Source organism: Sorex fumeus, unplaced genomic scaffold (assembly GCF_029834395.1).
Source record: "Sorex fumeus unplaced genomic scaffold, SorFum_2.1 ptg000054l, whole genome shotgun sequence".
NCBI classification, from domain to species: domain Eukaryota; kingdom Metazoa; phylum Chordata; class Mammalia; order Eulipotyphla; family Soricidae; genus Sorex; species Sorex fumeus.
In genome coordinates, this window is record NW_026606111.1 from 4,037,071 (window position 1) to 4,050,246 (window position 13,176).

General features: G+C 40.7%; 1 pseudogene; it reads right to left on the reverse strand.

Moving 5' to 3' along the window:
• Positions 1-4,834: 4,834 nt before the first annotated feature.
• Positions 4,835-6,118, reverse strand: LOC130033434 (voltage-dependent anion-selective channel protein 3-like; annotated as a pseudogene).
• Positions 6,119-13,176: the final 7,058 nt, after the last annotated feature.

The window sequence follows — 13,176 nt, forward strand, 5'->3', positions numbered from 1 at the left end:
GTTTTATTTCACTTAGCTCTTAGATGTTTTCGATTTAAAATTCTCCATGAAACTTAAAAGTGGAACCAGAGTGAAGGAAATTGTGCCTAACTCTTGCCCCAGCTCCTTATCAGAATCTTGGAGTCACTATTTCGAGTGGGGCATTTTGGATGGTCTCCTTGTTAAAGTCTAGTTGAAGTTAAACAATGTAAAATAGCTTTTATAGTGAAAAAAGATCATGAGAGGATCACAAAAAATTACATCTATTTTTAGAAATAGCACAGTGGGTAGGGCATTTATTTGCCTTGCACGCAGCCAACATGGTTGACCCGAGTTCAATTCCTCCGCCCCTCTCAGAATGCTGGGCAAGCTACCGAGAGTATCTCGCCCGCACGGCAAAGCCTGGCAAGCTACCCGTGACATATTTGATACACCACGGTAACAACAAAGTCTCCAATGGAGACGTTACTGGGCCCACTAGAGAGAAAATCGATCAACAATGGGAGGACAGTGACAGTGACAATTCCACATGTTACATATTTACATTTTCTCTTAACACACATGTTTTTCCTGCTGGTCATTGAGTCCAGAGTTCTCAGGAGAAGCCTTAGAGGAACCTTTCAGTAATGCTGTTCTAAATGTTGTAGCTTCTGGTGAAAACATTTCTTAGAGGCTTCATGAAAAGTTGATTCTGGCTAATTTATCTTTTAAATTTATCTCTAATTTTAGCCCTTCAAGGGATTTCTTGAGTCTCTTTTCCACATAACATTTATTCCAGACTATTTCCATCTATGGAACAAATTTTATCTTGCTATTTTGCCAGTAGATGTTCACAGAGTTTGGGAAACTGTGTTTTTCCCTCTCAATTTCTCTCATTCTCATAGTACTATTCTTGTCAGACTGATTCCAGATTTTACTGATTCCTTCATAACAAACAGATCAGGATCCTGAAAAAGTCTTCAGGGACTCCATACAAGTTATTTTTAGGTCTATGTTAAATTTTCATATCTTTTTTAATACAGAGTTTCCCTCTGTTCAGTAGGCCACCTACTGAATGATTCTTGCTTCATTAATTATGATTCACAAACCCCTTTAGTGATGCAGGAAAGGTGACAGTGGATCTCTGTGTCAGTCCATGGTTCCAAGGTTCTTCAATATTTTCAAGCATGAAGATAAAGATCTTAGACTCAGAATTAGATAATAGAAAAGCTTATTGGAAAATAAGTAGAGCAATAAAGTCCCCAGCAAGAGAGGAACTTAGGACTGAGTTAAATATGGCTCGCTTTTTGTGTGTGTATTATTTTTATAAAAAAAACTGGGTCTTTGTGTTACTTATCAAAAGTATAATAAGATTTCCATTTGTTTCCCAGAGATCTCTTGTTAGTTTCAGGCCCATCTCTGTTGTTAAAATAAGGTTAACACCCTCTACGTAGTTAGGGTTTTTTAGGTTATTTATTCAACCGTCTCGATGGTTCATTATCTCTTGGTCTCCCGTGAAGCAAAGAGCTGTGGCAGAATTTATAGTTTTGGTAAGTGTAAACTACCAAGTCTCAAAGAAGGTCCAGGAATGATCAGGAATGTCAAAAATTCCTGTAGACTTACTGAGGCAAAAATGGAAGTGCAAGCAACAGAGGGTAAGGGGAAAACTGAGGCGTCCTCTTTCACTTGGGTAATTCCTTTTGACACTAAAATTTCCTTTAACACTAAAATTAGTTAGTGAGAAGGTCAAGGAAAAAAATCAGGAGGACTCATCTTTTAGCTAGCAGCTACAAAATTTGTACCTTTATCTTAAAGACTTTAAAGGTAACTTCTCAAACCCAATTTTATCTTCTAAAAATAATCTGAACATGGATTCTATACAATAAAATTGCAGTTAAAGTTGTATAATTATACTAGTTATTTGCCATTTATTAGAATTTTAAAACTTTATATTATAAAATACAACACATAGAGGAAAAATCATGGTACAAAAATGTACAATTTAGTGAATTGTCAAGGGTCATAAAAGTTCTTTGACTTCATCTTTCATGTGAGTAAATTAATCTAACACATTTTTATGGATGCTGGTAGAAGTCAGTAGACTCATGGTTGGAGACAAAGAACTTTATTACCAGCACAGTTGGCAGCAATATCTTCACATGCTCTCAATTCCCAGATGTATTCAGGGAACTTGTGGTTCTGGAAGTGAACTGAGAGCCTTGCTTAGCTCAGCAGGTGAGCTATTTCCCAGGCCCCTCTGTTTCAATTTTTAACGAAAATATAATTGACATTCAGCCTTTAAGATGAATGATATTGATTCAATATTTGTTAATGTTGTGAAATAATTACTAGCAATCAACATCTTGCTATCTTTCCTGACATAGCAAATGTCAGGGGAAGAAAATGACTGCGACTCTGAAAAAATGAAATTGTGATTTTAGGGAGTCCCTTGAGGTTGAGAAGTGAGCATATTGCCCGAGAGCACACTGAGGCTCAGAGGAGATCATCCAGAACAATCCAAAGGGGGTTGGAAAGATAAAGAAATGAGGTATGGGAAAGTCAGGAAGTGAGGGCTTCCTTCTCTTCCTTTTTCAGCATCTGTAGAGCTTCTTACATGATGACCCTCAAAATACTTTCCTGCCCCAGAAAGCTAAACGTTTTTGGTTCCCTAATGTCCCTCCCCCATTTATATGGTTAAAACCAGCATTGTCTTAGGAGGGGTTGGAGGAAAACTGGGCAGCCATGTTTGGGCAGCCATGTAAGGTCATGTGGGGCATCCAATGTACATCTAGTTTGAAAAAAAAATCTATACAATACTGAGGTTTTATTGTGCCTTTAGCATCTGCAACAACTTACTTATTTGGAACAATACACTAATTCCTCAGAAAAGAGCCGTGACTACTCCTCTGCCCAGCAAATACATGCCACAATACCCACAGAAGTCAGGAAAGACCAAGAGCAAAATCAAAGTCAAATCAAGTACAGTACTACATGCTGGAAAAGAAAACCAACTTAAATTTCTAAGTCATTCATCCAGAGGAAAAAAAGAAAAAAGAAAACCTCAAATTTCACAAAATAGACTGAAAATGGAATACATAGCAATCTGAGATGTCATGAAATCTGGCACTGTGAGGAGAAAACGGCTCTCCAGAATCCCACCTCACAGATGTGGGCTATTTTGTCTTTCTGTTAAATAACGAGTTCAAAATTGTCATAATAAAGAAAGCCAAAGAGGTAGTCTAAAACCCAGGAATGGAGTTTAAAGATATGTAAGGGAACTCAAGAGAAGCCAATAAGAGATATGTAACAGAACCAAAAACAAAAAAACAACAACAATAAATCAAAGAGTTTAGAAATAAAACCAGTGAACAGACAGTAGAAATTAAAATTTTAAATAAAAACATAGCAGATTCTTCAGGCTGTTACCATCTCAATAAAGGAGATGGGTGGATCAAATTAAGGATGTCCAACAAGGAGTTAATATCTAAAATATTCAAATGCCTCATAAAAGTCAACAATTAAAAAAACCTGATTAAAAATTGCCTGAGAGAGATATGAATAGACACTTTTACAAAGAAAATCCACAGATGGCCGATAGGCACACCAAGAGATGTTAATCATCTCTTATTGTTAGGGAAATGCAAGTCAAAACAACAAGGAGATGTCACCTCACACTTGTGAATGTGACTATTGTCTGAAAGATAAGAAACAAATATTATAATGTTTATGGATAGAAGGGAGTCTTCTCTGTACAATGTTGGTGGGAATGCAGGCTCTATGTATAGAGGCAGCATGATCAGTCCTCAGAAATTTCAACCAGAATTTCTACCTGATCCATTTATCCCATTTCTGAGTATTTACTTGAAAAAAATACAAATGCACCAATTGAAGAGTTAAATGCATTCCAGTATTAATTACATTATTTATAATAGCTAAGTGACTAATCAAAAATAGTAAATAAAGATCTCTCTCACACACACACGCACATAGATACTAGTCAGCTATAAAGAAAGAAAAACATTGGCCATTTGTAACAACATAAAATGTTCTCAGTGGATTATCTAACTGGAATATTTCAGATTAAGAAAGACAAATGCTATAAAATCTTACTCATATATGGAATACAGAGTAAAACCAATAAACCAACCAATAAACAAAACTAAGATAAAACACATTTTTAAACTATATGTCTATTAGTTGTTACCAGAATTGAAGGGAGAATTGATTAGTGGTGCAAATTGTGTCAACAGGGGGATACATGTTGATTTATTTTTTTCTTCCTGGCCCATTTTGCTTTGGTTTTGGGGCCACACACATATGTGTTAAGGGCTTACACCTCCCTCTGCTGTCAGGGATCACTCCTGGTGGGACTGAGGACTATATGCAGTGCTGAGGACTGAACCTGGGTCTGCAGGGTACAAGCTAAGTGCCATGAGAGCTGTACTCTTTTTCAGGTCCCACATCCATGAAACTTATTACTATTACAATCCAATGTTATGTCTAATTTAGAAAATAGCGAAAATAGCACTGCACTGTAGTACTGCCCTCCCTTTGTTCATCGATTTACTTGAGCAGGCACCAGTGATGTCTCCATAGTGAGACTTGTTACTGTTTCTGGCATATCGGTTAGCTTACCACACTTTGCCGTGAGGGCGCAATACTCTCAGTAGCTTCCCGGGCTCTCCGAGAGGGGCAGAGGAATGGAACCAGGTCGGCCTGGGTTGGCTGTGTGCAAGGCAAATGCCCTACCCACTGTGCTATCGCTCCAGGCCCTAGAAAATAGTATCATGTTATAATTTTTAAGTGTCTATTTTTTTAAACATGTTAATAATTACTGGTCATGAAAAGTCAAAACTCAATAGTCACTTTAAAACTATTTTACTTTTTTTTTCAAATGCAATGGGTTTATTTTATTTTACTGTGATGCAAAACCAAAGATTCCACTATAGCACAGAGACCAATGTATTAACAGGTCATGAAAATGTGATGTGGGACATGCAGGACATGATGCACAAACTGGAGGATCAGCTCATTCCTGTGTAACATGACACTACATTGTTGCTGAGGGAAAACGATTAAGATAACACTGCAGAACTGAATTGAAATGTGGCACAAAACATGTCAACTCTCAGGCATGCCTTCAAGCACCTCCTTTAGAATGGATCTGCGATCTCTATAGACTTCAGTGTGGGTAGGATTACAATTCTTTGGAAGAATAAAAAGTTCACACTTTTGAAATTTCACAGAATTTTAAGGCCAAAACATAGTGGGTTTATTTCTCTTCACCTCCAGGGGGAAATCTGATGCTTCACTCAAATTCTTATCAAGCTTCTAGTTCAAATCCCAGACCACCTGCATTGAAGTTCTTTCCATCAACTAAAGCTGATAATGTCAGTTTGACTCCTGGCCGAAGGGTCTGAGTATAACCCAGTCCAATCAGACTGGCATCATTTACTTTAACAGATAGAGAAGTTCTACAATCCAACATGTATTTAGCAGCGATGCCAAAATGGGTGTTGTTAACTGCCAGCTGTCTAAGCAAGGTTTATTGATGTTTTAACCTTTTCAGGTAACCTTCTGGTAGATAGATCCTCCAAATTCAGTGCCATCATTCACATGATTATGCAGCTGGAAGTCTGCAGCCTTGTAACCCAGGGCAAAATTATTTTGACACAGTTTGAATTTTGCTTATCAAAACTCATCTGATAACCAGCAAGCCAACCTTCAAAGGCCAACACTGTTTAGCCTGGTTGGTCCAGAAAAATCTATGTCAACACTACTGCCAAGACTGAAACATTCCCGCCTATAGGAGGCCTTCAATTTCCCGCTCTTCTTTCCTGTGTTCGGTACAAATATGGTATCAAGAGTCAGCTTCAACCCGTCAGCCAGCACATTCTTCCAAGAGATTTCCATTCCAAGTGTATTGTCTGTGTTCCATTTTTGGACAAAGGTAAGTCCATAGTTACAGACCTTGTATTTGGTCTCTAGGTTGCCCGTTGCTTTCCCTGTATCAGTGTAAGAATGACCAGAAGTAGAAAATTCCACTCCACTACAAGACTTGGTTTTCAGATCTATTTTGACCATACCAAAGCCATATCCTTTGTTAAAGCCATCCTTGGCAGGCCTTCCCTAGGTCACAGTAAGTCGGTGTGCTACACATATCTCAACCGGAGGGCCCGTCTCTGCACCACTGGGGCAACGCTGAAGGTCTTCCCATGAACCAGAACTATTTTATTTTTGGGAATATGGTGACGCCAGCAGGTCAACCTGTACCTGTAGGGCGAGTGCATCAGCAACCTGATGGTGGCTTCAGACTTCTAGATACCCCAAAATTGCTGCTGTGCCTTTGGTCAAACCCCAACATCTTGGAGCTAAGTTTACCAAAAAAATCCCGTTGATCGTCGATTTGCTCGAGCGGGCCCAGTAACGTCTCCATTGGAGACTTTGTTGTTACTGTGTCTGGCATATCGAATACTCTCGGTAGCTTGCCGGGCTCTCCGAGAGGGGCGGAGGAATCGAACTCGGGTCGGCCATGTTGGCCGCTTGTAAGGCAAATGCCCTACCGCTGTGCTATCACTCCAGCCAAGTTAGGTATGTGGGAGACACACCCACAAACCACCTCCAGTTCAGCTATAAAAGCTCATTTATTGGCCTTATTTCAGATACCATAAATCTTGAAAGATATCAAAAGACAGAGTTAGGGCCTATGGCACGGAGGTAGGCAGGAACCCGTGACTGAGATCTCCAGGCTCACTTAGATTGGGACTGGACCTTCTCCCCCCAGGTCCCTAGTTTTCTAGTAGCTTGGCAGTCACACCCACAAACTGCCCCCTGCCCCATATAATCTCATCAACAGCCAAGACCCAGAGACTATAAACTAAAACCCCCAGAAGAAAGTGCTGCAGAATGCCCTGACCCTGTGCCTGGCTGTCTTCACTGGGGCACCTTGGAGGGGTCAGGTTAAATCTTCCTCCCTGCCCCAAAAAGAACCCCGGAGTCGAAAACCTCCAGAAACCAACCGCTGTCATGTTCAAGGCCACTCTCAAGTCTCACCCAAGAGGGGATGAGTCTTACCCAAGACGGGATAAACCTCACCCGAAAGCAGACCAACAGGAAAACCCAGGTATGCGAGAACCCGTGACTGAGATCTCCAAGCTTGCTTTGATCAGGACTGAGCCTCCTCCCTGCTGGCCCCCAGTTTTCCAGAAACTTGGCAGTCATACCCACAAACTGCCCCTGACACCATGTAATCTCATCAACGGCCAAGACCCAGAGACCATAAACTAGAGCTTCCAGTACAGAATGACACAGAATTTCTTGGACATTATATTTTATCCATAACAAACAACATAAAACAAGTTGTGTAGCATTTCCTTTTCGGCAGGTTTGAGTGGTGGGGGGACTGGTGTCGAAATATCGAATATCGTAACCAAAGTAGAGAGAGTATGGGGGAAATTGTCTGCCATACAGGCATGGGAAGGGTTAGAATAGGGATGAGTGGAAATACTGAGGATTTTGCTGATGGAAAATGTGAATTAGTGAAGGGATGGTTGTTTGATGATTGTCGTTGAAGCTTAAATATGAAAGCTTTGTAACTGTATCTCACGGTGAATCAAATTAAAGAGAGAAAAGTAATAATAAAATAATAAAATGAAATTAATTTTCCTTGAAAAAAAATAATGTGGAGTTCATGCCCAATTCAATCAGCTTAACCAATAGCTGACCAAATAGCAGTACTCCAACATTACAAAAAGTAACGTAAAAAATAATAAATATAAAAAATAGCACTATAGGACTGTCCTCCTGTTGTTCATTGATTTGTTCGAGCGGGCACCAGTAATGTCTCCATTGTGAGACTTGTGGTTACTGTTTTTAGTATATCAAATATGCCACGGGGAGCTTGCCAGGCTCTGCCATGCGGATGGAATACTCCCGGCAGCTTGCCGGGCTCTCCAAGAGGATAAAAAATAATAAAATAAAAAAAATAAATAAAAAACTATTTTCCTTTCTTTTTCTGAATCATCTGTATATAAAAGAATCAGTGCACACCTTCATGTAATTTTTGATCTATTAACTTGCAACTGTATCATAGATACTTTGATTGGATGGATTTTTCAGAATTTTAAAGAATCATTTGGAACAAGAAAATTTTTTAAAAATGCAATCTAATTTGTACAAGTCTAACCTGCTTAGTTAAGATGTAGAAATGGTTTTAAAGGGAAAAGAGAGGCTGGAGTGTACAGAGGGTAAGATGCTTGCCTTGCATAGTGCTGACCCAAGTTCTAACCCCAGCATCCCATATGGTTCCCTATGTACTACCAGGAGTAATTCCTGAATTCAGTATTAGGAGTAACCCCTGAACACTGCCAGGTATAGGCCCTCTTCCCTGCCCCCCAAATAAAACCGCAGAAAAAGAAAAGGGAAAAAAGATTTTCTAAAATGTTCAATAGGAAGCTAATTGTATCATTCAGGATGGAAGATGTGTGCTGGAAGTAGATAAAGGACCATACGTGATAGCCTCTCAGTATCTATATTGCAAATCATAATGCCCAAAGAAGAAAGAGAGTATGGGTGAAATTGTCTGCCAGGGAGACAGGAGAAGGGTTGGAAAGCAGGGGTATACTGGGGACATTGGAGGTGGAGAATGTGCAGTAATGGAGGGATGGGTGTTTGATCATTGTATGCCTAAAACTCAAACATGAAAGTTACGTAACTGTATCTCACGGTGATTCAATTAAAAAAAAGAAGTGAGAAATATATTTTTAAAAAGAAAGCTAATTGTAGTCATATGAAATTCATGTGGTTGTACATTTTCTTTTCTTGAACTTGAGTTAGTGGTTCCCTTTCAGTTTCCTGCAGTAAGAGTAAAGTATCTGAAAATCTTGACTGAGTTTACTATCTATGAGGTTTCTACCCATGATACCCACGTCAGCTTATCCTATGAAGCCAGCACCATGCTTCCATTTCTTCTGTAAGAAGTGCAAGGTACATGAAAGATTTCTTCAGTGAGGCACTTTGGATGCTTCTCCAGGTTGTTCAATTTGTTATCAGACTTAGAGCTGGAACGTAGATAAGTGTTAGCAAAATGTAAAGATGTTCCATAATGGATAAGGCTTGTGGCTCCTGTTTAATTACTTCAGTTATTATCACTATCAGCATCAGTAGAGTCTTCAACTGAAGTCTGGTGATCAGTAATTTTTCAATTACTCTCTTGAAAAGTAAAACTATGTTATGTAGAGTAAGGACAAGTGCAAGCATTTCTAGTTTATGCCTTATGAATATACTATTAGTACAACTTATGTCCTCAACTGTAGCACTGTAGCACTGTCCTCCCATTGTTCATCAATTTGTTTGAGCAGGCACCACTAACGTCTCCATTGTAAGACTTGTTGTTACTGTTTTGGGCACATCGAATACATCACGGGTAGCTTACCAGTCTTTACTGTATGGGTGGGATACTCTTGGTAGCTTGCCAGGCTCTCTGAGAGGGGCAGAGAATCAAACCTGAGTCAACTGTATGCAAAGCAAACCCCCTACCTGCTATGCTATCGCTCCAGTTCCTGCGTGGACAGGGGCTGGAGCATTGTCCTCAACTGACAGGAATAATTTAAACTTCAAAAATTTCCAAAATTTATATGGTGTATGGTGCCACCAGCAGGTCAATCTGTACCTGTGATGTGAGTGCATCCACATCCTGATGGTGCCTTCAGACTTCTAGATACCCCCAAATTGCTGCTGTGCCTTTAGCCAGACCCCAACAACTTGGGGCCAAGTTTATAAAGAAAGTAAATGGCCAAAAGTTAGGTATGTGGGAGATACACCCACAAACCACCTCCGGCTCAGCTATATAATTGGAGGCATGGCCTCTCTGGTTCCTGATTGAACTGCTTAATGGCCATGATCCCACAGACTCAGAAAAAAATCTCAGAACCCAGTGGCTTTTGGCAGAAATGTGTCCAGTCCCAGAAATATGTTACCAGTGCCGGACTACCCCAGGTGGGAATAGGTTTCTTGCGTTGGCCTGTTCCCCCTGGCGGCTTATGGCCACCATCCTCCAGAGGCCACTGGACAGTCAGGTTTGGGTCCGCAGTGACTTGACAAGCAAGGCATCATGGAATGGGGGTGGACCCGGCCCTTTCCTCCCCGCCCTAATGGGACCCCGAGTTGCAACCCACAAAAGACCTCTCTGGCTCCCGATCAAGCTGCTTAACGGCCATGATCCCAGAGACTCAGAAACAAATCTCGAAACCCAGCAACTTTTGACAGAAATGCATCCGGTCCCTGCAGTAGGTTACTGGCGCCAGGCCATGCAAGGTGGGAATAGGTTTTGTGCCTTGACCTGCTCCCACTGGCGACTCGGTGATCACCATCCTCAGAGGCCACTGGACAGTCAGGTTTGGTCCCACAGTGACGAGACACATGGGGCCTCACAGGATGGGGGTAGAGCTGGCCCTTCCTCCCCCCATGAGACCCTGAGTCACTGCCCACAAACAGCCTCTCTGTCTCTTGATCAAGTTGCTTAATGGCCATGATCCCAGAGACTCAGAAACAAATCTCGGAACCCAGCAGATTTGGACAGAAATCCCTCCAGATTTAATTGTTAAAGTTTTGAAATTCCAAAATCGCGTGGCCACTACTGTGACCATGTGACATCATATGTTATTCATAACCAGCAATAGAAAACAAATTGTCTATGGTTGCTTTTTTGACAGATCTGAGTGTTGGGGTAAAATCCCAAATAACAATGGTGGATTTGGTGTCAAAATATTGAATGTAATAAAAGTAGAGAGAGAGTAATGTGGAAATCTTCTGCCCCACAGGTAGGGGAAGGGTGTGGGATGGGGGGGGCATACTGGGGTTTTGGGTGGTAGAAAATGGGCACTGTTGAAGGGATCTGTATCTCATCATTGTATGACTGAGACTTATTGTAACTGTTCTCACACTGATTCGATAAATAAATTTATAAAAGAGAAAAAAACAAAAAATTATAAATAAATTTATTGGCAGCTATTCTGCCAGACTTTGTAACTCTCAATGGTTATGTTTTATTTGTTCAGAGAATTATTTTGTTGTTTCCTAGACCAGGTTTCGCAGTGCTTTCTGGGCCTACTCCCAGCTTCATGCTCTGTGGTTGTTCCATGGGTGCTCAAGGTACACGGTACAATATTTGGGAAACAAATCCAGAACTTCCTCATACAGAGACTGTGTTCTAGCCCTTTGAGCCATCTCCCCAATTCCCTAAATTATTTTAATTATGTAGGCATTTTCAGCTGGGATTTTTAGTATTTTAAATAATGTTATTTATTTATTTATTTATTTTATAAAACTCATTATTTGGAAGTCTTATAAATGAAAGAAAACAGTTGCATTCTTAGATCTTCTACAACTTATTCAATACTCTTTTACTATCATCTTTCACATTTTGGGCCAATCAAACAAATTTAAGATTAGATTATGTATTTTTCTACCTTCACTATATCACTGTATCACTATCATTCCATTGTTCATCAATTTACTTGAGCGGGCGCCAGTAAAGTCTCCATTCCTCCCAGTCCTGAGATTTTAGCAGCCTCTCCTTACTCCTCTTTCCCAATGATTGGAGGCTCTTTCAGGGTCAGGGAAATGAGACTCATTATCATTACTGTTTTTGGCATATCGAATATGCCAAGGCTTGCCAGGCTCTGCCCATGATATGATATGATATGTTGCCTACTGTCTGAACCCCATCAAATATGGTGTGGTAATTTTGGAAAATGGGTATGAAGTGTCTTATGATGTGTTGCATGGCTGTGAAGTGGTGGCACCGTCTGGAAAGTGGCCTAGAGTGTGGCAGCAGTTGGGTAGTGGAGGTTGGCTGCCAGGACTGGGTTCCTTGGGGCGGGGATGGCTCTCACCCGCCCCACTCTAGGGTGCCCCGAGTGAAAACAGCCTGGCGCAGAGTCTGGTGGCATGGTTATGGGGGCCTCATTTAATGCTCCCTTCTCGGAAGAGCAGCCATGAGTTCTGGAGGGTGGTCGATGAGGAGATTATCTGGCACCAGCAGTGAGTGACTGATGGGTATGATACCTGGGTAGCCGAAGACAGGGAAGCAGGCAGAGGATCTCTGCTCCCAGGTCCCATTGAGCCCAGAGTCTAAGGTCACAAAGTTCCTCATTACCTGTGTTCTGTGGGACTTCATTCGTGAGTGAGGATCATTTTTCTACCTTAGTAGCACTTAAATATATATCCTAAACACAATAACTTGGTATTACAAATTTTGGAACATCTATAAAGGAAGTTATACATTTTAATTCTCTCTTCTCTGGGTTATTTTATTAACACTGTGTTAGAATTATGGAGATTGTTTTGTAAATCACTTATGTCCATTAATTTTTATTATAAATTTTTGCATTCTTTGTGTGGCTATACCAAAAATGTATCTGTTCTGTTTTTGGACATTTAAGCTAACTAGTTTTGGAATTTAGGAGAAATACTGTTAAAAGCGTTCTTGAAAATTTAGTCTAGTGCATCTATACCCATTTCTCCACTTATATATGTAAAGGTCAAATTGTCATCCACATCTTCAGATTTACTAGGATAAGCTAAGCTTTTGCTTAGTACTAATATTGTTTAACTTCTGTCAGAAGTTTAAGACCATATTTACTGCTCCATGCTCATAATTCTTAAACTTTCTTTCCCACCACAGCCCAGGGCCACTGATTGTTCTTATCTTGGCTCTTTTTCTTTCTTCTTTTTCTTGTGTCCTCCCTCTGCCCTCTGCCCCCAACAAACTTTTTTGAACCTTCTAGTCAGTTGAAACTTGTTTTCTATTTACTCCTTTGTTTCATTTCATCTCTTTTCACAGGTTGGAGCGATAGCACAGCGGTAGGGCATTTGCCTTACAAGCAGCCAACATGGCAGACCCGAGTTCGATTCCTCCGCCCCTCTCGGAGAGCCCGGCAAGCTACCGACCGCATGGCAGAGCCTGGCAAGCTACCCGTGATGTATTCGATATGCCAAACACAGTAACAAGTCTCACGATGGAGACGTTACTGGGCCCGCTCGAGCAAATCGATGAACAACGGGAGGACCGTGACTGTGACCATCTCTTTTCAGCAGTTACTATTTATTTTACAGTTCACCCTTGAACAAAGTGGAGGCTAGAATCAGTTAACTCTAAAACAAAACTACCAGGGCTAGAGCAATAGCACAGCGGGTAGAGCATTGCAGGTGGCCGAC